Source organism: Pseudophryne corroboree, chromosome 8, assembly GCF_028390025.1.
Source record: "Pseudophryne corroboree isolate aPseCor3 chromosome 8, aPseCor3.hap2, whole genome shotgun sequence".
Lineage (NCBI taxonomy): Eukaryota > Metazoa > Chordata > Amphibia > Anura > Myobatrachidae > Pseudophryne > Pseudophryne corroboree.
The window spans coordinates 33,365,108-33,392,429 of record NC_086451.1 but is presented as its reverse complement, the minus strand read 5'-3'; the positions used below and the strand labels follow the sequence as shown (position 1 = coordinate 33,392,429).

The 27,322-nt window shown below is 48.0% G+C and overlaps 1 protein-coding gene across 1 annotated transcript in view; it reads left to right on the top strand.

Moving 5' to 3' along the window:
* Positions 1 to 25,376: 25,376 nt before the first annotated feature.
* Positions 25,377 to 27,322, top strand: part of ALAD (aminolevulinate dehydratase) — a 39,163-nt gene continuing 37,217 nt past the window's right edge. The window contains exon 1 of the mRNA XM_063936206.1: positions 25,377 to 25,491. The gene's annotated coding sequence lies outside the window, so the exon portion shown is untranslated. The remainder of the gene's footprint in view (positions 25,492 to 27,322) is intronic.

Here is a 27,322-nt window from a genome sequence, read left to right as displayed (position 1 = left end):
CCCTCCCAGCCGCCCCGCCTCTCTGTATCCTCTACCTGCTGCCCCGCGTCTCTGTATCCCCTCCCCAACACCCTGCATCTCTGTATCCCCTCCCTACCGCCTCGCGTCTCTCTATCCCCTCCCTACCACCCTGCGTCTCTCTATCCCCTCCCTACCGTCCCACGTCTCTGTATCCCCTCCCTACCACCCCGCTTCTCTCTATCCCCTCCCTACCGTCCCACGCCTCTGTATCCCCACCCTACCACCCCGCTTCTCTCTATCCCCTCCCTACCGCCCTGCGTCTCTCTATCCTCTCCCTGCCGCCCTGCATCTCTCTATCCCCTCCCTGCCGCCCTGCATCTCTGTATCCCCTCCCTACCGCTCTGCGTCTCTGTATCCCCTCCCTACCGCTCTGCGTCTCTGTATCCCCTCCCTACCACCCTGTGTCTCTGTATCCCCTCCCTACCGCTCTGCGTCTCTCTTTCCCCTCCCGCCCTGTGTCTCTGTATCCCCTCCCTACCGCTCTGCGTCTCTGAATCCCCTCCCTACCGCTCTGCGTCTCTGTATCACCTACCTACCGCTCTGCGTTTCTGTATCCCCTCCCTACGGCCCTGCGTTTCTGTATCCCCTCCCTACTGCCCCGCGTCTCTGTATCCCCTCCCTACCGCCCTGTATCCCATACACGGTCCATACCACTGGCTCCTTGATACCTCCCTGCCAAACCCTCACCAGGAGTACAGGAGCCATAACCCCCTGCGGTGCCCCCCATTGTTACCGGTATATCGGTGATGCTCCGCTCTGCCGCCTCCTCCCTATCTCTCACACAGCAGGCGCAGGACGCAAGCCCAGCACCGAGCACATGACCGTGCTGTCCATGCCCATTGGCCCTGGTACCAGCTCCAGCCATCGCCCCCTCCTCCTACTGCACCTGAGGGGGGCGCGCACATAGCGCATGCAGAGGGGACTGGTGCACCTGCGGCCGCGTGGAGACCTTGCGTGCGCAACATGTTCGTGTTGCTACACCTGAAGGATGGTACGGTGTAGAGAGAGGACACAGCTGCCCCTGCTCCGCATTGTACCAGCACTTCCCTCTGTGTCTAATGACACCATTTACCTCTTCATGCGGGTATGTCTATATCACATACATCCTTATCCGTGTATATATTGTTACAAATAAAATGACATAGGTATAGGTCCTGCACCCCCACCCCCCCCACACCTGCATCCACCTCCCCGTCCACCCGCAGCATCTACATACTCCCTGCCTCATCCGCGGAACCCCCCGCACCCGCTACATTCTGTACATCGTGCTCTGCAGGCACTGTTCACGCCGTCGCAAGGGGCTATGCCCCCTTCACCATTGGAAGCACTTTCGTTGTGCAATATTTAACCACTAACAAACCTAGGAATGCAGGTAATACTCATACAAATATTGAACCGCAGCAAGGCGTGCAGGGGTTAAGGGGGCGTAGCCCCTTTCGACGGTGTGAAGAGCGCCCGTAGGGCGCGATGAAGCACCTAGTAATATATAAGCAATTAATGGCAGATGAGTATGTAATGCTCAGTGTGGTCAGCTATACAGCACCTCATCCATATTCTGTTCTCACAGTATATCTATAATGCTGCAATCAGCAACCACCCTAACCTCACTTCCCTATGTGCTGGAACTCCTGCCATCTGTTCTGGAAGTGGTATGGTACAGGTGTCCTCACACATTCATTATATTAATGTGTATACAGAGTCCAGATCTCAGAGCCCTGGGAAGGTTTCATTGAATGGAAGGAGATGGATTGTACACTCCACAGGGGCCCAGTGCAGACGTTACCAGCGGCAACCAATCGTAAGCTTCATCATGAGGGAAGAGTATAGTCCGGGTGGACACTGAGGGGGCAGTGAAAGCATGATGGTGGGGGAAGAGGGCACAGTGTACACCTCATCGGTGACAATGGAGCCAGCTGTGTGGGTACAAGAGCCCCCCCCCATTATTTGTGCTGCCACTACCCACGTCTATGCATGCCATGCTCAGCCATGTGGTGGGCACCCCCAGTCATTATGTAAAGTTGGCACTGATTATAAATGAGGTAATGTTCTTGCACACATTAATAGGGATGCTGTTATTAATCTGGTACATTATCATGCTGCACTAGCAGTACTTACTGTATATAGCAAGAGGCCCAGACCATGCACTCTCTAGTGGTTAGCCAAACCTCTGTGGTGACTGGCCACACACCTCAATAAGGGTCCCTATTATTGCATTCCCTGATGGGCCCTTCATGCTCCAGTACGACACTGGTGGGGGCCCCCACAACTTCACTGTCCCTGGTCCCCACCATCCTTAATCCAGTCCTGCCCCCCAACCAACAGATGACAGGTTCAAGATGGCGTCTTCTGCAGTGACCTTCCCTGACCAGTTCCTCCAGCATAATTCCCTCCCTGGGTCAGAAGAATGGAAATGAAACCTGGAACCTGATATATCCGTTACACTCTGTGACAGGAGAAACCTGTTTCAGTAGATGAAGCTCCTCCAGATTTTCACACCTCATGCTATATAATTAGTGGCTGCAGAACTTCTACTCCCCAATAAAGGAGTAATTAGCTCAGTGACAGATGGACATTACGGCAATCTACATGTCGGTCACTGAAGGGTTAAACATGCTATATGAATTGTTATGTGTTTGAATAGACACGTACGCACTCTCTACAAGATGCCTTTGTCTGTTCATATAATATAAGGCTTGTGTGTGTCTTATCTTCAAGGACAATTACATACCAGATCAAAACTGTTACTTCTGTGTGTTACTAAAATATCCTGCATGTAATGTCGTATGCTACTTCTATTTATCCAATCATATGCTTGCACATGTCAGTTACACCCATATGCATTGTCTTTTATACTTTTGTTAACCTCATAATAAAGCAGTGTGAATCTTTACTGCTTGTGTTGTGCATGTTCCTTGTGGCTAAAGGTTTACACTCACAGACGTCTGAGAGGCCATCACATCGAGGGTTAAAGAATATAGGGACATATCCTTTCAAGTGGGGGCTACGTCCGCGATTCAGTGATCGTCCCTGGATGGTAAGGATAGAGAATTTATTGTCTGTCTTTGCCATACGGGATTGCGGTCATACACTGAAGCTGAATCCGTGTCAGTGTTCTGGGAACACGTGACCAAACATCTTTAATGTCTGGGACTTAAAGATACGTCTGAGAAGGGACCAGGGGTCCAAGCGCAATTCTCCAAAGACGTTAGTATCTGGGATACTTAAAATAGACCTGGGAGTCTATACATAACGTGACGTTAGTATCTGGGATACTTAAAAATAGACCTGGGGTCTATACGTAACGTAGAGAATACCTCGATTTGATCGTCTATATATTCTTGTATGTTTGTAGTGAGATAAGTTCTTATATTTGGTCCAGACGGCTGGTAAGTTTTCGTCTGCCAGATATCTTTACTCAAACACTTTTCCTGCTTCCTGTTTAAAACGCTGTATTTTTCTGACATCTTGTACGAATGGTAAGTATCGTACACGTCAAAAGATTTCATGTTCTCACTATACAGATAATATTGTGATATTGTCAATGACTAATTAACTGGTTAGCTGATGCATATAGTAAGTAGAGTGTTGTAAATTTTAGATATTTTCTTTTAAAGTTGTACTGTTGATTTATATTACTGTCTGACAATGGGCTCTAGTCAGAGTAAAAAAAAAAAAAACTACATATCCCCCGCCCCTCCCTGGTGAGACATGCAAGATGTATGTCGCCCGCAACTCTACCTCAGAGTATTACTTAGTTAACCCATGGGTGGATAATTTAGCGGGATGGACAGAGAAAGCAGGACAGGACCCATTCCTACGGGAAGGCAGTAATTACCCTTTCTATATGGAGGATTACAAAAATGTCAGTTCCCAACAGCACAGAAGCGAAGAAGTGAGAAACTGTAAAATCTTTGAAAACCCTCTCCCTCCCCCTTACATTCCAAAGACCCCGCGCACTGACGGGGCCCGGAGGAGGGTATCCCAGCCTTTATTCAACTCACCCGTCATAGTAAAGATTCACCTCTGCTGCCACTTATTATAAATGGAAGTAAAATTCCCTTTTTAGTGGACAGCGGTGCAACAACCAGTGTTTTGTGTTCTGACCTATGCAGTATCCCCTCTCACCAGAAAAGATAGAAGGTCTCCGCCCCATGATACAGCAATTCTTACAACAGGGTATTCTCAGACATATTGTATCACCATACTGTACTCCTGTGAACCCTGTTGCCAAAGCTGATGGCAGTATAAGATTTGTACAGGATCTCAGAGCGATCAATCAGTTAATTGTCCCAATTGCACCAATTGTTCCAGATGTAAACTCACTCATTTCTGCAATCCCTGCAGATGCTGCGTTCTTCTCTGTAATTGATTTGAAGAATGCCTTTTTTCAGCATACCTGTAGATTCACAGACACAATTACTTTTTGCCTTTTCTTTTAAGGGTAAACAACTTACCTGGTGCAGATTATTGACGCACCTGTTGTCTCCAGGCCACATTGGGGCCCTGGCAACCTCACCATGGTTCAGTCCTGCTACAGTATGCAGATGATCTGCTGCTCTGTAGTCAAACTGAGGAGGCCTGCCGAGAGGATGGTGTTTCATTACTAAACTGGCTTTGTGAATGTGGACACAAGGTGTCCAAAATAAAAATGCAATGGTGTAAAAAGCATGTTGATTACTTAGGTTTTGTGCTCACTCAGGGAGAGAGGAAAATCAGTCCACAACGCATACAGTCTGTATTGGGCCTGGTCACCCCAACTACCCAGAAGGAACTACTGTCCTTCCTGGGTATGGCAAATTACTGCAGACAGTGGATATCTGATTGCTCTTATTATGATAACATTTTGAGACAAGCCACACTGAAGGACAAACCTAAAACTGTACAATGGTCACAAGAAATGTTAACTGCATATGAAAGTTTAAAATGTATGTTGATGAAAAGTCCGGCACTTGGCCTCCCCAATTATGTACTACCTTTCCATCTATATGCAAGGGACAATTGTAAAACCATGGCGGGGGTGCTCACACAGTTTCATGGAGGGAAGTTGCGCCCCGTGGCATTTTTTTTCCAAAGTCATGCCAGTGTCTGTGCAAGGTATGCCTGCCTGCCTCAGGGCTTTGGCAGCCTGTGCAATGGTTGCAGAAATGGCCACTACCCTCACTTTAGGCCACATCACAGTACTCCACACCACACATGATGTCCTGGCAATACTTAAAGGCTTGCACACACAGCACATGTCAGCACAACGCCTTAGTGGATATGAAGTACTCCTTTTGAGTAACCCTACCCTTACCATCAAGTACACTGCTAGTTCTTCTGGCCCTGCACCCATTCTCAATGCCCTTTTAGGCTTGAAAGGTCCCGAGGATGAACCACCCGACCTACATGACTGTGCTGCTTCCATTGAAGCTGAAACTTCTCCCAGACTTGACATGTCTCCCGTTCCCATACCAGGCGCAGACATAGTTTTTGTTGACGGCTCCTGTAGTAGGCCCAATGACAATACATACCAGGCTGGCTATGCCATTGTCACCCTCCCTGACACTGTGTTGGAAACCCTGCCAATACCTTATCAGTCCGCGCAAGCTGCAGAACTCATTGCACTCACTAGAGCATGTCCCTCCCTTGACAGCGTCCATCTGCTCACTCAACTTCAAGCTGCTGCGACTAATACTGATCTCTCCGACTGGACTTACCCAATTCTGCAGAAAAAATCCTAAATCAGGATTAATCTGCAAAGAGGGGAAACCCTGTATACCCCAGTCCAGTGCCCCTTTGCTCGTTGCCCAGTGCCGTGGTGTTGGTCACCGTGGTGAAGCCACAACACTCCTCCTACTAACCAATGATTTTTATGTTACTAATGCCAAATCACTTGTGGACCAGTATGTTAGCAGATGCATCACTTGCCTCAGGAACAACCCTAACAACCCTAATAAAGCTAAACACCAGCATCTTGAATACCCCACCACCCCTTTTACACACTTACAAATTGATTTTACCCATATCCCTGGTACAGGTAAACAAGAATATGCCCTGGTCATTGTAGATATGTTCTCTCGCTGGCCAGAAGTATTCCTAACTAAGTCAGAGGATGCCAAGACAGTAGCAAGAATCCTAACACAGAAAATCATCCCTAGATGGGGGTGCCCCCTGCAAATAAATAGTGATAAAGGCTCAGCCTTTACAGCCAAAATCACACAGGCCTTAGTAAAAGCTCTGCAGGTGGAGTGGAAGTTTCACATCCCGTACCACCTGCAGAGTTCAGGGGTCGTAGGAAGAATGAATAGGACCCTCAAAGACAAACTAAGGAAGGCCACAGGAGGTACCTTCCACAAGTGGAAGCAGGTCCTTCCCATTATCCTAGCAGAAATCAGAATGACCCCACAGAAAACGCTAGGATACTCACCCTTTGAACCCTTTGAAATACTAATGGGTAGACCCTTTTCCTACACCCTGGGCTAAGAAACCACTAGTAATACAGGAAGGAGATCTAGAATTTATAAGAGAAGAGTATGTCAGGTCCCTGATAACAAAACTGAATGAAATTGAACATGAGGTTGTTTGTAAAAACCCTTTGAATCCACAGGAACCTACACACCCCTTTAAAGTCAGAGACAGAGTCGTGGTGAAGGTGCTCCCCAGGAACAAGAGCCCAGGAGACTTCACCTATGGTCCAGAGACAGAGGTCGTAGCAGTTACCCGAACAGCAGTCCTGACAGAGGAAAGTCCTACCTGGATCCATGCATCCCGAGTAAAAAAGGTTCCTAGACCAGACCTAGAGAGGGAAGCAAGTGATTCCAGTGAGGTACGAACCGGGGCAGACAGCCCTGACCTCCCACCTAGCGAAGACAGAAGAACAGAAAACGATGAAGAACCTGCCCCCTATCTTTACCCTGGGGACTATCTTGATAGCCCTACTGGCCCATTTTCCCCTCTCAATGACTGAGGTTGATATAACTCAGAATAAGGGAAACTGACACTATGGTATAACTCTTCCACCACATACACCGCAACCTACATACTAGATTATTTCCAATTCCCCCAACTAGCTGCTGTCCAAAAGTCTGTTGACTACCAGATCCGCGCTGACACCACAGACAACCTAAGCCCCGAGGTACCCTATATTTGCGTTACAGGCCATAACTGGGGAAATGATTGCAGCTCATGGTCCGCGGCTGCCTGGAACACAGGTACCCCATGGGGCTATAAGCCCGCTGAAGCCTTAGATGAAAAGGATAAACACGGAACATCATTAACCCAACGATTAACCCTTCTTAAAATGCCCAACAATTACTGCAACTCCCGCTCAGGCTAAAAATTGCGCCATTGGTGTGCAGAAAGACGTAAGCTTTGCAAGAATCATATAGTATAACAATAATGATTCTAAGAGGGGATTGAAGGGTTAAACATGCTATATGAATTGTTATGTGTTTGAATAGACACGTACGCACTCTCTACAAGATGCCTTTGTCTGTTCATATAATATAAGGCTTGTGTGTGTCTTATCTTCAAGGACAATTACATACCAGATCAAAACTGTTACTTCTGTGTGTTACTAAAATATCCTGCATGTAATGTCGTATGCTACTTCTATTTATCCAATCATATGCTTGCACATGTCAGTTACACCCATATGCATTGTCTTTTATACTTTTGTTAACCTCATAATAAAGCAGTGTGAATCTTTACTGCTTGTGTTGTGCATGTTCCTTGTGGCTAAAGGTTTACACTCACAGACGTCTGAGAGGCCATCACATCGAGGGTTAAAGAATATAGGGACATATCCTTTCAGTCACCACTCCCACACACAGACTATCAGGAGAACAGCGGGATCCAGAAGGGTAATGCTGGGTACACACTGGCCAATATATCTCCCGTTTGTTGGCGCATCGTGCTGTGTGTAAATCCCACTGCCTCAGCAGCAGACTCCGGGCGTCAGAGGCGCTCAGATAGTCCATCAGCAGCAGGATTCTCCACGGTTCTCCCCAGCGTCCCTGCGTGAACCGTCCACAGCATCACTTGCGGGTTCCGGGTATAGGCTCCGGGAGCCCACACTGGGGGCAGTATCTCCAACCCCATGCCCCTATTTCCACCCGTATGTGCCAGCTTGCCGGACCACATCACAACTTCCGGTTCCACAGTGGAATACAAATCATAGCTGGCAGACTTATGAATCAGCCTGGCTCGGCTGGCAGAGCAGTGGGAAACACCATATGTAGATGGCGTTACCCAATAGAAGCCTGTGTAATCTGTGTAATACACAGCAAAAGCAACACTGACCCCTGCAAGCTATAACACAGATAAAGCTCTCATAACTAAACTATAGTCATTAAACACAACATTTCCATCTGTAGCGCCGAGATTTCCCTTTAATACAATCCAGCGTAATACATGAAATGTGTATTTCCCGGCAGCTGAATGTCGGCGGGGGTGGGGGGTATTTGCTTGGGAGTGGGGAAGTTGTAGCACAATATTATATCAAATAACATTGAGTGGATAAAAAGTATGCACAAATGAGGAAAATACTGGGGGACGAGCATAGAGATTCATATATATCGCATGCAAAATGTACCAAATCGTATGGAATCGTATGGAACCAGTCCCGGGAGAGTTCAAGGGAAATCACCTCCGACTTCAACCTCAGACATATCGCTGTAGTGTATGGGGGCCTTAAAGTTCACATACTATACACCAACAGCGCAGTATAGTCATGTAAAGGAGTGGGAGGAGACAAGAAGTAACTAAACGGGTATAAGGGGGAGTGAGAAAAAGGAGGACAGGGGCTAATGAACAAGGAAAAGTAGCCCCAGGGCATATACTCTTGGGAGGGTAATAGGCATCTAGTTGGAGCTATTGCCAGGCTATAGTACAACATTGCGTGCAGTCTCGCTGGCGTGTCTGTGATATAAGTGAGTCCACAGTCACTGGAGGGTAACCGTTTCTAGGGTCTGCATCATATGAGCTCTTTAACCATGGGGGTAATTCAGATCTGATCGCACCTGTGCGTTTTCGCACACCGGGCGATCAGACCCGAACTGCGCATGCGTATGCACCATAATGCGTAGGCGCAACAGTAGGCTGCAAAGTGAATCGCCGGTCAGCGACGGGTTTGTGCGAAGGATCCCTTCACACGGGCGTTTGCAAGGAGATTGACAGGAAGAGGGCATTTGTGGGTGGCAACTGACCGTTTTCAGGGAGTGTCTGAAAAGCGCAGGCGAGACCAAGCGTTTGAAGGGAGAGTGTCTGACGTCAAATCAGGTTCCGAACAGGCTGATGTGATCGCAACGGCTGAGTAAGTCCTGGGCTGCGCAGAGACTGCACAAAATCAGTTTGTGCAGTTCTGCTACACAAGCGATCGCATATTTGCACAGTGAAAATACACTCCCTTGTAGGCAGCGACTATCTGATCGCTGCCTAGCGATCAGATATTATTATTATTATTATTATTACATTTTATTTATAAGGCGCCACATGTGTTTCGCAGCGCCGTACAAAGGACAGTACAGGGGACAAAACATTGCATTACAGTAAATAAATAACAGAAATAGAGTACAGGTAACAGAGCACCACACATTCTCAAGACATAATACAGCTAAGATGTAAGTATTGAGGGAGTGATCATCGTACTACTAGAGGCTGGTGGTCATAGATGGAGATGAGCCTTTACTAGCAGGATAAAAATGGTCGTTGAGTAGGGGAGAGCTGTGAGTGAAATGTGTTGAGACGAGGGCTTAGATAACAAGAGGAAAGAGGGCCCTGCTCTGAAGAGCTAACAATCTATTGGGGAGGGGCGACAGACAGATGACAAGAGGTGCAGGCAAGCGGGAGGTAGCCTGATGGCAGTATGCAAGCAAAGCTGAGATGTTCACGGCATGAGGCAGGGGGTGGAGGCGCGGCTTCAGCTCTGGGTTATGCATTAGAAGGGTACGCTTTGATGAATAGGTGGGTTTTTAGAGCCCGTTTGAAGCTTTGCAAGGTTGGGGAGAGTCTAATGGAGCGGGGGAGTGCGTTCCACTGAAGGGGTGCAGCACGTGCAAAATCCTGAACTCGTGCATGGGAAGCAGTGACCAGGGCGGTGGAGAGGCGACGGTCATTAGTCGACCGTAGAGGGCGGGAGGGAGTATGAAGGGAAAGGAGGTTGGAGATGTAGGGAGCAGTGGAATTAGAGATGGCCTTGTATGTGAGGGTGAGGAGTTTGAAGAGGATTCTGTAGGGGAATGGGAGCCAGTGTAGATTTTGTTGAAGGGGAGTGGCAGATGTGGTGCGGCGGGAGAGGAAGATAAGCCTAGCTGCGGAGTTCAGGACAGATTGGAGGGGAGCAAGATGGGAGCAAGCGAGGCCAGTGAGGAGGACATTGCAGTAATCAAGTCGTGAGATGACCAGTGAGTGGATGATGAGTTTAGTTGCACTCTGGGAGAGATATGGCCTGATACGAGCAATGTTGCGTAGCTGGAAACGACAGGATTGTGCCAGAGCTTGGATGTGGGGTGCAAAGGAGAGGGAGGAGTCAAGAGTGACGCCCAGGCAGCGGAGTTGGGGAACGGGGGAGATGGTGGTGTTGTCAACAATGATGGAGATATTGGTCGGGGGTGTTGCTCTGGATGGGGGGAAGATGATGAGTTCCGTTTTGTCCATGTTGAGCTTTAGAGAGCGTTCAGACATCCAGGAGGAGATTGCAGAGAGGCAGCTGGAAACCTGAGAGAGGACAGAGGGGGACAGATCAGGAGATGAGAGGTAGAGTTGTGTGTCATCAGCATAGAGGTGGTATTGAAGGCCAAATGAGTTAATGAGCGCACCCAGGGAAGAGGTATACAGAGAGAACAGAAGGGGTCCAAGGACAGAACCCTGAGGGACAACAACAGGAAGGATGGAAGGGTGTGAGGTGGTGCTTGAGGCAGACACAGAGAAGGAGCGGTTAGTGAGGTAAGAAGAAAACCAGTCAAGGACAGTGCTAGAGAGGCCAGCGTTTTGGAGTGTGCCGAGGAGGAGAGGATGATCTACGGTGTCAAAGGCAGCAGAGAGGTCCAGAAGGATGAGCAGAGAGAAGTGGCCCCTGGATTTGGCCGAAAGCAGGTCATTGGTGACTTTCACCAGGGCAGTCTCAGTTGAGTGGAGTGGGCGAAAGCCAGATTGTAGTGGATCGAGGATGGAGTTGTCAGAGAGATAGCTTGTGAGACGGCTGTAGACTAGTCGTTCAAGTAATTTGGAGGCGAAAGGGAGAAGAGAGATGGGGCGGTAGTTAGTGGGTGATGAGGGGTCGAGGTTGGGTTTTTTGAGAATAGGTGAGACCAGAGCATGTTTGAATGGTGAGGGGAAGATGCCGGTGGAGAGGGACAGGTTAAAGAGGTGAGCAAGGTGGGAGCAGGCAGTGGGGGAGAGGGAGCGGAGAAGACGGGAGGGGAGGGGGTCCAGGGGGCAGGTGGTGGGGGGGGAGGATAAGATGAGGGAGTGGACTTCCTTTTCTGAAGTCGGATGGAAGGAGGACAGGGTGGGATAGATGGAGGGGAGGGATAGAGGGGGCAGGGGGGTAGCAGAGGGGTGACGGCGGGAGATGTCGTGTCGGATATCCTCAATTTTGGAGATGAAGAAGGAGGCAAAGTCAGTGGCAGTGAGGGAGGATGGGAGGGGAGGAGGAGGGGGGCGAAGGAGAGTGTTGAAATTTCAAAGAGACGGCGTGGACAGGAGGACTGAGAAGAGATGAGTGCTTGGAAAAAGGATTGCTTGGCGAGGGAAAGAGCAGAGCTGTAGGAGGAGAGAATAAACTTGAAATGGAGGAAGTCCGGCAGAGAGTGAGATTTCCTCCAGGAGCGTTCAGCGGAGCGTGAGCATTTTTGTAAGAAACGTGTTAGTTTGGTGTGCCAGGGTTGGGGTTTGGAGCGGCGGAGGGGGACAGAGGAGAGGGGGGCCACAGAGTCGAGAGCAGCGGTTAGGGAAGAGTTATAGAAGGTGGCTGCCTGGTTGGGACAAGTCATAGTGGAAAGAGGAGAGAGGAAAGTCTCGAGGGAGGACATGAAAGTGGGGTTGAGAGACCCAAGATTGCGTCTGGTGGTGGTGGGTCTGGGCGTGGAGAGGAGGAGGGAGGATGAGAGGGTGAAAGAAAGCAGATGGTGGTCAGAGAGAGGGAAGGGAGAGTTTGAGAAATCAGAGAGATCACATCGGTGGGTGAAGACAAGGTCGAGGGAGTGGCCGAGATTGTGAGTAGCGGTGGAGGTCCATTGAGAAAGTCCAAAGGAGGTGGAAAGGGCGAGAAGATTAGTGGAAGCGGCATTAGTGATGTCAATAGGGATGTTAAAGTCTCCGAGGATGACAGAGGGGAGGTCAGAGGAGAGAAAGTGGGGAAGCCAGGCAGCAAAGTTGTCAAGGAAAGGTGAACAGTGGCCAGGGGGGCGGTAGATCACTGCCACAAGGAGGTGAATGGGGTAGAAGAGGCGGATAGTGTGGACCTCAAAGGTGGAGAAGGTGAGAGAGGGTTCAGGTGGGATGACACGAAAGGTGCAGTTAGGGGAGAGAAGGACGCCCACGCCTCCACCCTGGCGACCATCAGTTCTGACTGTGTGGGTGAAGGAGAGGCCTCCGTAGGAGAGGGCAGCAGGGGAGGTGGTGTCAGAGGAGGAGAGCCAGGTTTCAGTGATGGCGAGAAGGTGAAAAGAGTGGGAGATGAAGAGGTCATGGATAGTTGGCAGCTTGTTGCAGATTGATCTAGCATTCCAGAGTGCACAGGAGAAAGGAAGGGAGGGGACAGGGGAGATAGGGATAAGGTTGGCTGGGTTCTGAGTGTTTGTGGGTGATTTTGAATTCGGGGGGTGAGACCTGGCAGTGAGGATTGGTATGTGACAGGATCGAGGAGCCATAATTTGGTACAGTAGTGTTAAGGGGAATAGAATGGTGTAGGTGTAATATAGAATGAACAAGGAGTATGTGGGGTGTAATGTAAGCAAAAGACAGTGCAAACAGTATTTTAAGAAATAATGTTAGGAATGGAAAGGCTGAGATGGATACACAGTGGTTGTAGATTGTGTAAATGAGAGTGTGAGCAATGTGTGAAAGCAGTAGGGCTGCTACTTAATCAGACAGGTTGTTCAGTATCCAGGCTGTGCAGGCTGCAGGCATTACTGGTAGTGGTATGGGTAACTCACTGTAGTCTGTTGGTTGTAGTTCTTTTGTGGAGGTGGGGGGAGGTAGTCTGCTGTCCCTCTGTTTCTCTCCTGTTTATCTCCGTATATCTCCATAGATTATATCATCCTACTTTGCACTAATATACTTAGCAACTAAAATGTTGGCAGCCTAAAATGCTAATTACCCCCTATAACCGCTGAGAGATTGTGGCCGAGGAGGAGGAGGATGGTGAGAAGCGAGGACTAGCTGCTCCCGCCGCATTCATTAGGTGGTTGAAAAGTTGTTGTTGTTTTTTTTATTTTATTTAATAGACCTTTGTCCATTCTGTTTAAAATCAAAATCCCAGGAAACCGTTATCCTAATCGGTGGCCAATCAGGGGAAGCACTGACTATTTAAAACCAGCAGCTGACGGTTTCTCTTGAGTGATTACTGCGGCTTGTACATGTGATGGCGTGTTTATAGTATTGTTACCTGCGTGCCCAACTGACTTGTCTAATTACTCGGTTAGCTTCATTAGCTACATCCACTTCGGCTTCTCTCTTCTCCCAAATGCTAATCATACAGAAACCACAAATGTATTTTAGGGAGGCATCTGTCTTATACCGAGATGGTCACTGCTTGGTCTTCTGCGCATGCACGCTGCCATTTTGTCACTGTTAGAGGGGCACGGGGTTGTTCATCGTAGCTCCAAGAGACCCTGTGATATCCTGACCTGTGTACTATTTACTCTGTTTATACCATCACCAAATAGTACACACATATTCAACAATTATCCTACCTGTTTCCACAGGCAGGAATCTTGAAAACATGGACTGTTGAGGGTGCGCCAGGGCTGACTTCAGGAAACCTGGTGCAAGATCTGTAGAATGTGGTCACCTTAAATCAATCCCTCAGAAACGTGTTTAATCGCTGTGTTAGTAAAGGCATGTGAGGTCTATTCACATTAGCCTGAAAAGAAAGGGGGGAAATGGCGAGTATTACATGACCAGAATCTCTTAATTTGATTTCACGGCTCAGCCAGGCGTGCAGATTGGTAACGCTGCACCAACACCTCACACCCAGTCAGCTGCACACAATCCAGTCTGATTTGGGGTTTTGCACCAAGACTTGTCAGCACATTCCTGGAGTATTTTCATCTCGTGTTTTGTTGTAGAAGGAAATATATCTATAAGTAGGTATACTCAAATCTGATTGGTTGCCATGATACTGGTATCCGGATGATAGGTCAACAGTAATAAGGTTGACCCCATATGGTCGACAGGTACAAAATGTCAGCATGGTCAATAGGGTGACAGTGCTTAAGGTCGACAGGGAGGCCACCATCACCCACTACTTTCTGGTGTCTACACTCCTGCTGTGTTCACCAGGAAGGATTCAATAAATGGTCCGTAAATGGTGCACAAAAATCGAATGAAATCTAACTTTTATTGAATCAATTAAAATGATTTAATATTGTACAGGGGCGGATTGGGATGGAAAACCAGCCTGGGAAATTTATTGAATCAGCCCTAAAGGGGGTGTGGTCTGATGAGGGGGTGGGGTCTATTGAGGTGGGCGAGATCCCTCCTCATAGGGCCTGATTTTATGCATTTGCCTTTCTTGTATCTTTTGCTGCAGACTAGCGGTGGATTGGTAACTAAAGATGGCCCTGTAATATTTTGTACAAGTGGCCCGACATTGTCCCTCATTCCAAGTTGTTCGCTCGCAAGCTGCTTTTAGCAGCTTTGCACACGCTAAGCCGCCGCCTACTGGGAGTGAATCTTAGCTTATCAAAATTGCGAACGAAAGATTCGCAATATTGCGAAAAGACTTCTCTGTGCAGTTTCTGAGTAGCTCGAGACTTACTCTTCCAGTGCGATCAGTTCAGTCAGTTTCGTTCCTGGTTTGACGTCATAAACACACCCAGCGTTCGCCCAGACACTCCTCCGTTTCTCCAGCCACTCCCGCGTTTTCCCCAGAAACGGTAGCGTTTTTTCACACACTCCCATAAAACGGCCTGTTTCCGCCCAGAAACACCCACTTCCTGTCAATCACATTACGATCACCAGAACGAAGAAAATACCTCGTAATGCCGTGAGTAAAATTCCTAACTGCATAGCAAATTTACTTGGCGCAGTCGCACTGCGGACATTGCGCATGCGCATTAGCGACTAATCCCTCCGTTGCGAGAGAAAAAAATAACGAGCGAACAACTCGGAATGACCCCCATGGGCAGCACAAGAGGTAGCAAAAATTATCTTTCATTTTTAGTTTTAAATATAGGATTAAGCAGTTATGTTTCCAAACAATGTTTACCTCATCTAAAGATATCACAAGACAATTAAAACTTTATTTAAAATCTGTCCAGTTACCTAATAAATCTAGACTCTTCAACTATTATGGCTGGAAGGGCATGCTGGGACTTGTAGTGCCAACATACCTCCCAACATTTAGTAGGCTAAGATCAGGACTTCTGCAAGTGCACCTGAAAAGGCTGTGGCCTCGGTAAAAGGGTGTATAGATATGATGAAGCTAGACAAGCAAGGCTATGTTTGCCAGGACCAGCATCAGAAAGGGGGTCAAAGGTGACTACTGTATGGGGCCCCGAGGTTCAGGGGGGGCTCCCAATGATCAGGGGACAAAAAAACGGGTTGCAGCACCTAGAAATGCTTTCTAATTTATGCTCCAGCTGCCTGCAAATTAAAAAACACAATTGACAGGCTGCACCAGCTTCTCCCCACCCCCTCCCCGGTTACCCTGTCACTTGGTCCAGTCCTGGTGGTCCTCCCTCATACCTCCCAACTTTCAAGGATTAGCAAGCGGGACCTCATGGGCGGCGGAGCCGTGCCCGCCGAAGAAAGGGGGCGTGGTGACATAAAATGGGCAAGGCTTCACATAAAGGGGGCGTGGTCTCGTGTCAACGCCGCCATCGCGAGCCACGACCCCCGTTCTCGTTACTATGGGGGTATGGCCAGCGCTCAGTGAGCTGCTGGCATGCTCCCAGTACCTCTGTCTCCGTGAATAGACGCTGTGTGCGCATGCGCACAGCGTCTATACACCCTGCTCTGCAGCGAGTGCAGGAGCCTCCCAACTGTCCCCCCCTAACGTGGGACACTGTTGCCCACGGGTGCGACAGCGGGACAGTCCCAATAAAACGCTGTTCATCCTGCCTTGTCTGTCCCTTCCACTGCCGCAGGAAAACTGCCAACCGCTGCGGCTGGGCACACTGACAGTCAGACTGAGGCTCCACACAGCAGACGCCTATAGCCCCTGACCGCTCCCTACAAACAAACTGGCTGTGGTGAGTTCTTTTGGCTGGCACAGATACTGTGTCATCATTTCACATTGACATTGTACTGAAAAGTAGTCACTTGAACACTCCCAGCTCCCAATGAAATATGTGTGATACACATGTTTTTAAATAAGATTTTACTTACCGATAAATCTATTTCTCATAGTCCGTAGTGGATGCTGGGGACTCCGTCAGGACCATGGGGAATAGCGGCTCCGCAGGAGACAGGGCACAAAAGCAAGCTTTTAGGATCACATGGTGTGTACTGGCTCCTCCCCCTATGACCCTCCTCCAAGCCTCAGTTAGGTACTGTGCCCGGACGAGCGTACACAATAAGGAAGGATCTTGAATCCCGGGTAAGACTCATACCAGCCACACCAATCACACCGTACAACTTGTGATTTGAACCCAGTTAACAGTATGATAACAATGAAGTAGCCTCTAAAAAAGATGGCTCACAACAATAATAACCCGATTTTTTGTAACAATAACTATGTACAAGTAATGCAGACAATCCGCACTTGGGATGGGCGCCCAGCATCCACTACGGACTATGAGAAATAGATTTATCGGTAAGTAAAATCTTATTTTCTCTAACGTCCTAGTGGATGCTGGGGACTCCGTCAGGACCATGGGGATTATACCAAAGCTCCCAAACGGGCGGGAGAGTGCGGATGACTCTGCAGCACCGAATGAGAGAACTCCAGGTCCTCCTCAGCCAGGGTATCAAATTTGTAGAATTTTGCAAACGTGTTTGCCCCTGACCAAGTAGCTGCTCGGCAAAGTTGTAAAGCCGAGACCCCTCGGGCAGCCGCCCAAGATGAGCCCACCTTCCTTGTGGAATGGGCATTTACAGATTTTGGCTGTGGCAGGCCTGCCACAGAATGTGCAAGCTGAATTGTACTACAAATCCAACGAGCAATAGTCTGCTTAGAAGCAGGAGCACCCAGCTTTTTGGGTGCCTACAATATAAACAGCAAGTCAGACTTTCTGACTCCAGCCGTCCTGGAATTATATATATATATATATATATTTTCAGGGCCCTGACAACGTCTAGCAACTTGGAGTCCTCCAAGTCCCTAGTAGCCGCAGGCACCACAATAGGTTGTTTCAGGTGAAACGCTGACACCACCTTAGGAAGAAACTGGGGACGAGTCCGCAGTTCTGCCCTGTCCGAATGGAAAATCAAATATGGGCTTTTGTAAGACAAAGCCGCCAATTTTGACAATCGCCTGGCCGAGGCCAGGGCCAACAGCATGGTCACTTTCCATGTGAGATATTTCAAATCCACAGATTTGAGTGGTTCAAACCAATATGATTTGAGGAATCCCAACACTACGTTGAGATCCCACGGTGCCACTGGAGGCACACAAGGGCTGTATATGCAATACTCCCTTGACAAACGTCTGGACTTCAGGAACTGAAGCCAATTCTTTCTGGAAGAAAATCTATAGGGCCGAAACTTGAACCTTAATGGACCCCAATTTGAGGCTCATAGACACTCCTGTTTGCAGGAAGTGCAGAAATCGACCTAGTTGAAATTTTTTCGTGGGGCCTTCCTGGCCTCACCCACGCAACATATTTTTACCACATGTGGTGATAACGTTGTGCGGTCACCTCCTTCCTGGCTTTGACCAGGGTAGGTATGACCTCTTCCGGAATGCCTTTTCCCTTAGGATCCGGCGTTCAAACCGCCATGCCGTCAAACGCAGTCGCGGTAAGTCTTGGAACAGACAAGGTCCCTGCTGGAGCAGGTCCTTTCTTAAAGGCCGATGCCACGGTTCCTCTTGGAACAGACATGGTACTTGCTGAAAGCAAATCCCTTCTTAGCTCCCGAGGCCATTAGTCCTCTGTGAGCATCTCTTGAAGTTCCGGTTACCAAGTCCCTCTTGGCCAATCCGGAGCCACGAGTATAGTTCTTACTCCTCTATGTCTTATAATTCTCAATACCTTGGTTATGAGAAGCAGAGGAGGGAACACATACACCGACTGTTACACCCACGGTGTTACCAGGACGTCCACAGCTATCGCCTGAAGGTCTCGTGACCTGGCGCAATACCTGTCCCATTTTTTGTTCGGGCGGGACGCCATCATGTCCACCTTTGGTCTTTCCCAACGGTTCACAATCATGCGGAAAACTTCCCGATGAAGTTCCCACTCTCCCGGGTGGAGGTCGTGCCTGCTGAGGAAGTCTGCTTCCCAGTCGTCCACTCCCGGAATGACACTGCTGACAGTGCTATCACATGATTTTCCGCCCAGCGAAAAATCCTTGCAGTTTTGCCACTGCCCTCCTGCTTCTTGTGCCGCCCTTTCTGTTTACGTGGGCGACTGCCGTGATGTTATCCCACTGGATCAATACCGGCTGACCTTGAAGCAGAGGTCTTGCTAAGCTTAGAGCATTATAAATTTGCTCTTAGCTCCAGTATATTTATGTGGAGAGAATTCTCCAGACTTGATCACACTCCTTGTGTGACTGCTCCCCAGCCTCTCAGGCTGGCCTCCGTGGTCACCAGCATCCAATCCTGAATGCCGAATCTGCGGCCCTCTAGAAGATGAGCACTCTGTAATCACCACAGGAGAGACACCCTTGTCCTTGGATATAGGGTTATCCGCTGATGCATCTGAAGATGCGATCCGGACCATTTGTCCAGCAGATCCCACTGAAGAGTTCTTGCGTGAAATCTGCCGAATGGAAGCGCTTCGTAATAAGCCACCATTTTTACCAGGACTCTTGTGCAATGATGCACTGATACTTTTCCTGGTTTTAGGAGGATCCCGATTAGCTCGGATAACTCCCTGGCTTTCTCCTCTGGGAGAAACACCTTTTCCTGGACTGTGTCCAGAATCATCCCTAGGACCAGCAGACGTGTCGTCGGAACAACTGCGGTTTTGGAATATTTAGAATCCACCCGTGCTGTCGTAGAACTACTTGAGATAGTGCTACTCCGACCTCCAACTGTTCTCTGGACCTTGTTCTTATCAGGAGGTCGTCCATTTTCTTTGAAGACGAATCCTCCTTTCGGTCATTACCTTGGTAAGGACCCGGGGTGCCTTGGACAATCCAACGGCATCGTCTTGAAACTGATAGTGACAGTTCTGTACCACGAACCTGAGGTACCCTTGGTGAGAAAAGGCAAATTTTGGGACATGGAGGTAAGCATCCCTGATGTCCCGGGACACCATATAGTCCCCTTGTTCTTTGCTATCACTGCTCTGAGTGACTCCATCTGGATTTGAACCCTTGCAAGTGTTCAAATTTTTCAGATTTAGAATAGGTCTCACCTAGCCTTCAGTACCACCATATAGTGTGGAGTAATACCCCTTTCCTTGTTGTCGGAGGGGTAATTTTATTATCACCTGCTGGGAATACAGCTTGTGAATTGTTTTCAATACTGCCTCCCTGTCGGAGGAAGACATTGGTACAGCAGACTACAGGAACCTGCGAGGGGGGAAACCTCTCGACATTCCAATCTGTACCCCTTGGATACTACTTGTAGGATCCAGGGGTCCTGTACGGTCCCAGCGTCATGCTGAGAACTTGGTAGAAGCGGTGGAGGGCTTCTGTTCCTGGGAATGGGCTGCCTGCTGCAGTCTTCTTCCCTTTCCTCTATCCCTGGGCAGATATGACTCTTATAGGGACGAAAGGACTGAGGCTGAAAAGACGGTGTCTTTTTCTGCAGAGATGTGACTTAGGGTAAAAAACGGTGGATTTTCCAGCAGTTGCCCTGGCCACCAGGTCCCATGGACCGACCCCAAATAACTCCTCCCCTTTATACGGCAATACATCTTTGTGCCGTTTGGAATCTGCATCACCTGACCACTGTCGTGTCCATAAACATCTTCTTGCAGATATGGACATCGCATTTACTCTTGATGCCAGAGTGCAAATATCCCTCTGCGCATCTCGCATATATAGAAATGCATCCTTTAAATGCTCTATAGTCAATAAAATACTGTCCCTGTCAAAGGTATCAATATTTTTAGTCAGGGAATCCGACCAAGCCACCTCAGCTCTGCACATCCAGGCTGAGGCGATCGCTGGTCGCAGTATAACACCAGCATGTGTGTGTATACTTTTTAGGATATTTTTCAGCCTCCTATCAGCTGGCTCCTTAAGTACGGCCCTATCCGTAGATGGTACCGCCACTTGTTCTGATAAGCGTGTGAGCGCCTTATCCACCCTGAGGGGTGTTTCCCACCGCGCCTTAACTTCTGGCGGGAAAGGGTATACCGCCAATAATTTTCTATCGGGGGAAACCCACGCATCATCACACACTTCATTTAATTTATCTGATTCAGGAAAAACTACAGGTAGTTTTTTCACCTCACACATAATACCCTTTTTTGTGGTACTTGGAGTATCAGAAATATGTAACACCTCCTTCATTGCCCTTAACGTGTGGCCCTAAAAGAAAATACGTTTGTTTCTTCACCGTCGACACTGAAATCAGTGTCCGTGTCTGGGTCTGTGTCGACCGACTGAGGTAAATGGGCATTTTACAGCCCCTGACGGTGTTTGAGACGCCTGGACAGATACTAATTTGTTCGCCGGCCCTCTCATGTCGTCAACCGGCTTGCAGCGTGTTGACATTGTCACGTAATTTCCATAAATAAGCCATCCATTCCGGTGTCGACTCCCTAGAGAGTGACATCACCATTACAGGCAATTTGCTCCGCCTCCTCACCAATATTTTCCTCATACATGTCGACACACACGTACCGACATACAGCACACACATAGGGAAATGCTCTGATAGAGGACAGGACCCACTAGCCCTTTGGGGAGACAGAGGGAGAGTTTGCCAGCACACACCAAAACGCTATAATTATCCAGGGACAACCTTTATATAAGTGTTCCTTTTATAGCATTTTAATATATATACATATCGCCAAATCAGTGCCCCCCCCCCCTCTGTTTTAACCCTGTTTCTGTAGTGCAGTGCAGGGGAGATCATGGGAGCCTTCCCACCAGCCTTTCTGTGAGGGAAAATGGCGCTGTGTGCTGAGGAGAATAGGCCCCGCCCCCTTTTCGGCGGGCTTCTTCTCCGGAGTTTTAGATATCTGGCAGGGGTTAAATACATCCATATAGCCTCAAGGGCTATATGTGATGTATTTTTCGCCATACAGGTATTATACATTGCTGCCCAGGGCGCCCCCCCCAGCGCCCTGCACCCTCCGTGACCGCTGTGTGAAGTGTGCTGACAACAATGGCGCACAGCTGCAGTGCTGTGCGCTACCTGATGAAGACTGAGAGTCTTCTGCCGCCTGGTTCCGGACCTCTTCATCTTCAGCATCTGCAAGGGGGGTCGGCGGCGCGGCTCCGGGATGAACCCCAGGGCGAGCCCTGTGTTCCGACTCCCTCTGGAGCTATGTCCAGTAGCCTAAGAATCCAATCCATCCTGCACGCAGGTGAGTTGAAAATCTCTCCCCTAAGTCCCTCGATGCAGTGAGCCTGTTGCCAGCAGGACTCACTGAAAATAAAGAACCTAAAAACTTTTTCTAAGCAACTCTTTAAGAGAGCCACCTAGATTGCACCCTTCTCGGCCGGGCACAAAAACCTAACTGAGGCTTGGAGGAGGGTCATAGGGGGAGGAGCCAGTACACACCATGTGATCCTAAAAGCTTGCTTTTGTGCCCTGTCTCCTGCGGAGCCGCTATTCCCCATGGTCCTGACGGAGTCCCCAGCATCCACTAGGACGTTAGAGAAATCTATCTATCTATCTATCTATCTATCTATCTATCTATCTATCTATCTATCTATCTATCTATCTATCTGTATATATGTGTATATGTACAGTATATATATACACTGCTCAAAAAAATAAAGGGAACACCAAAATAACACATCCTAGATCTGAATGAATGAAATATTCTTATTAAATACTTTGTTCTTTAGATAGTTGAATGTGCTGACAACAAAATCACACAAAAATTATCAATGGAAATCAAATGTATTAACCCATGGAGGTCTGGATTTGGAGTCACCCTCAAAATTAAAGTGGAAAAACACACTACAGGCTGATCCAACTTTGATGTAATGTCCTTAAAACAAGTCAAAATGAGGCTCAGTAGTGTGTGTGGCCTCCACGTGCCTGTATGACCTCCCTACAACGCCTGGGCATGCTCCTGATGAGGTGGCGGATAGTCTCCTGAGGGATCTCCTCCCAGACCTGGACTAAAGCATCCGCCAACTCCTGGACAGTCTGTGGTGCAACGTGGCGTTGGTGGATGGAGCGAGACATGATGTCCCAGATGTGCTCAATTGGATTCAGGTCTGGGGAACGGGCGGGCCAGTCCATAGCATCAATGCCTTCGTCTTGCAGGAACTGCTGACACACTCCAGCCACATGAGGTCTAGCATTGTCTTGCATTAGGAGAAACCCAAGGCCAACCGCACCAGCATATGGTCTCACAAGGAGTCTGAGGATCTCATCTCGGTACCTAATGGCAGTCAGGCTACCTCTGGCGAGCACATGGAGGGCTGTGCGGCCCCCCAAATAAATGTCACCCCACACCATTACTGACCCACTGCCAAACCGGTCATGCTGGAGGATATTGCAGGCAGCAGAACGTTCTCCTTGGCGTCTCCAGACTCTGTCACGTCTGTCACATGTGCTCAGTGAGAACCTGCTTTCATCTGTGAAGAGCACAGGGTGCCAGTGGCGAATTTGCCAATTTTGGTGTTCTCTGGCAAATGCCAAACGTCCTGCACGGTGTTGGGCTGTAAGCACAACCCCCACCTGTGGACGTCGGGCCCTCATACCACCCTCATGGAGTCTGTTTCTGATCATTTGAGTAGACACATGCACATTTGTGGCTTGCTGGAGGTCATTTTGCAGGGCTCTGGCAGTGCTCCTCCTGTTCCTCCTTGCACAAAGGCGGAGGTAGCGGTCCTGCTGCTGGGTTGTTGCCCTCCAAGTCTCCTGATGTACTGGCCTGTCTCCTGGTAGCGCCTCCATGCTCTGGACACTACGCTGACAGACACAGCAAACCTTCTTGCCACAGCTCGCATTGATGTGCCATCCTGGATGAGCTGCACTACCTGAGCCACTTGTGTGGGTTGTAGGGAGGTCACACAGGCACGTGGAGGCCACACACACTACTGAGCCTCATTTTGACTTATTTTAAGGACATTACATCAAAGTTGGATCAGCCTGTAGTGTGTTTTTCCACTTTAATTTTGAGGGTGACTCCAAATCCAGACCTCCATGGGTTAATAAATTTGATTTCCATTGATCATTTTTGTGTGATTTTGTTGTCAGCACATTCAACTATGTAAAGAACAAAGTATTTAATAAGAATATTTCATTCATTCAGACCTAGGATGTGTTATTTTAGTGTTCCCTTTATTTTTTTGAGCAGTGTACTGTATATATATATATATATATATAGTATATATATATACATATACATATACATATATATATACACACACACACACACACACACACACACACACACACACACACACACTATTTTTTTGAATACCACCCACTGCTGTAAAATGGGGTGGGTGCGGTCAAGGTGGGTTGTTGAGGCCCCAGAGATATCCCTGATGTTTGCACATGCATTTGAGACATTTGAAGGGTTGCTGCTCATACTTTCCTACTGTCCCGGAAATCATGGGGGACTCCCGATATTACGGGCATCCCGCCTGCTCCCTAGTGAGGTGGGCAGGACATCGTGAAAATCACAGGTCCGTATGGAGGGGGCGCGCTAAAAGGACACAAAATACCATCATTTTACCTCTGACCCTTCTCCAGAGGATCCGCGATTAGCGGGATTTACCGTGACGGCTGCTTCTCCTCTCTGGAGGGAAAAAGTTGGTAAGTATGTTACGACTGGGTGTGGTAAGTTAGGTAGAATAGACTTAGGCCGACAGTGTCTAAGTCGACCACTATTGGTTAACAGTAAGTACGTCGATGTGTTTTGTAGGTCGACAGGGACTCTAGGTCGACATGTACTAGGTTGACATGAGAAAAGGTCAACATTAGTTTTTTTTTTCTTTTTTTGGTGTCGTTTTCTCTGTACAGTGACCGGGAACCCCAATTAGTGCACCGTGTCCCCTCGCATGGCGACTACTTACTGTCAACTAATAGTGGTCGACCTAGACAGTGTCGACCTACTCACTGTCGACCTAATGACTGGATCCCGTTACTACTATGTTAGATCGCTGCTACTATCTTTAGAGTGTAAGCTCTCATGGGCAGGGCCCTCTTCCCTTATGTGCTTTTCCATCCCTCCCTTATACCATCACATGCCCCCACTGCAAACAATGCCACCAAACCCTTGGGTTCAGCCCATAGGTGCCTACCTTGCTGCACCCTCCTCCGGGAGCAAAGTGGGCAGCCCGGGGGCGTGGTCGGTGGGGAACGTGAGCAGTCCGGGGGCATGGCATCATGATCGCGTCATCGTGGCCCCTCTCCTGCTAGACAGTGCAGAGAAAACAGGCACTGTACAGCGGGGGGCGCAGCTACGATGACGCGATTCAGCACAAATCGCGTCATCGTATCCCCCACGTACCACCCACATGTTCTCTGCTGTGGGCGGCCGAGGGGTAGTGCGGGGGGCTGTAAGCAAAACTGTGGCACCATATAAATAATGGAGGATGCTAATAATAATAATAATAATAAGAAAATGTATAATAATAATAATAAAATGAAGAAGAAGAAAATGTATAATAATAATATTAATAATAATAATAATAATAATAACAATACTAATAATAATAAAATGTATAATAATAATAAAATGTATAATAACAATAACAATACTAATAATAATAAGAAAATGTATAATAATAATAATAATAATAATAATAATAATAATAATAATAATAATAGTCTTGGGTGATACTGACTTTATCTTCTGTATGATGCTGCTGTACTCAAAACTAACCACTAGGTGTCCACCTGTCTGTAACACTGAGCAGATGGGTGGTGTATGGCAATGAAGGGGCGGTGCTGTGACCACTTCCTGGTTGCACCATGTGGGAGGGTAACATGTGAGTGCTGGCTGCTGTGCAGTGCAGAGTGCAGGCTCAGAGGACACTAGCACACACACACATATCAGCAGGGACAGGGTGAGTTATGCATGTTAGGTTATATGGTATGTCATACATGTATGTGCAGCTGTGCTGTAGCTCTTCTTATTAGCCCTGTGCAGGGAGTATAGGAATTATACATTATTACTGGGATTATTATATGATATATAGTAGACATTGTTGCAATATGTAGTTACACCCTCTGAGTCTGTAAAGTGTATGCATCCCACTAATATATGCTGTGTCTGAGCAGGGACATGTTTTCAGGGTTTCCATCTTTTCTAAATATTTTTATTCTTAATACTTAACATTACACTGACTCATTCTTTATGTAGTTATGTTGTTGCTTTTTTTTGCCCATAGTGAACATTGCAGTATTTTTAGGTAAAAGGGGTCCAAGGTCTTTTTGGGTGTCAGTAAGTTTACTGACGGTTGGTCATTACTGATGTTTTCTATGGAGCCTGCTATACATATATGCCTCTGAGTTGCTGTGTGTAGCATGCGTGTTCATCTGGATAATGTGGATAATAGCTGATCGGCAAGTCCAGATACTGTGCCACAAACTTCCAGCCCCTCTCTGTGTTGTATCCGTAATACAACTTTTGCCAACTTTTGTTGAAACACACAACATTTTTAGATTGTAAGCTCCTATGAATACTCATATATTCATCCTGCTTATTCTGCATCTTTATAAATCGCTAAGGTTACAGCCAGACATAGGGGCCCATTTATCATTGAGCGATAAAAAGAAACTTTGTGCGTATGATAAGTGGTGTTCCAGCCAATCCGCTCCCAACTGACATTTTTCAAACACATGACAGTTAGGCGTTGAACACATGAAAGGATCTGATTGGCTGCATCACCATTTATCATCCACAACGCGTTTTTTATCCCTGGTTTTATTTTTCTTGGAATATGCGGTATGTGAAACCTGGTCCCACCTGTCCTAGCGGCTTCTGGGCTCACTGGCTGGATGGATTTCATTGGTGCTATCTATAGTTTTGTTTTCTTTTAAATGATGTATTTATTGTGTATTTTGTTCCCTCCTGCCCTGTTGGTTGGAGCAAAGTACCAGGCATCAACGCTGGGGCTCATTCAAAGTAATTCCCAAGCGTTTTTTTGTGAGGATAATGTTGGCATTATCCAGCTAGTATTCAGCTATGATAGTTTCACCCTTTTGCTTGAGCGACATTCTCATATTGTGCTAGGATTGTGCCGCAGACCATACGGCACTCTGGGCTCCATTTATTGCTGGTGCCATATTTTATGTAGTACTGCGGTATTATTCTCTCTCGTGTTACTGACCGTTTGTAAGAATGCGGCCTATCCATTACCTAGGATCCAGTGACAACACTCAGGGGGCAGATGTACTAAACTGTGGAGAGAGGTAAAGTACCAGCCAATCAGCTCCTAACTGCCATGTTACAGGCTGTGTTTGGAAACGGACAGGGGGAGCTGATTGGAACTTTATCTCAACTTTTTCACTCTACAAGGCTTGTAAAGGTCCCCATACACTAACGCGAAATGTCCGACCCTCGTGTCGCAGGCGACCACCCCGGCAGCACGATCGCATGTATCTTATGCGATCCCAGCCATGCCTGCGGGGTCAGACATGATCGTTAGTGCAGTACCCAAAGTAGGAGTGCAGAAAAGAAGGCTAATAAGATACTAGCATGCATTAAACGGGGAATTGATGCAAGGGACGAGAGTGTTATACTCCCATTATATAAATCACTAGTGAGGCCACACCTTGAATACTGCGTACAATTCTGGGCACCATACTACAAAAAGGATATCCTGGAGCTAGAAAAGGTTCAGAGGCGGGCGACCAAACTAATTAAGGGCATGGAGAAGCTGGAATACCAGGAAA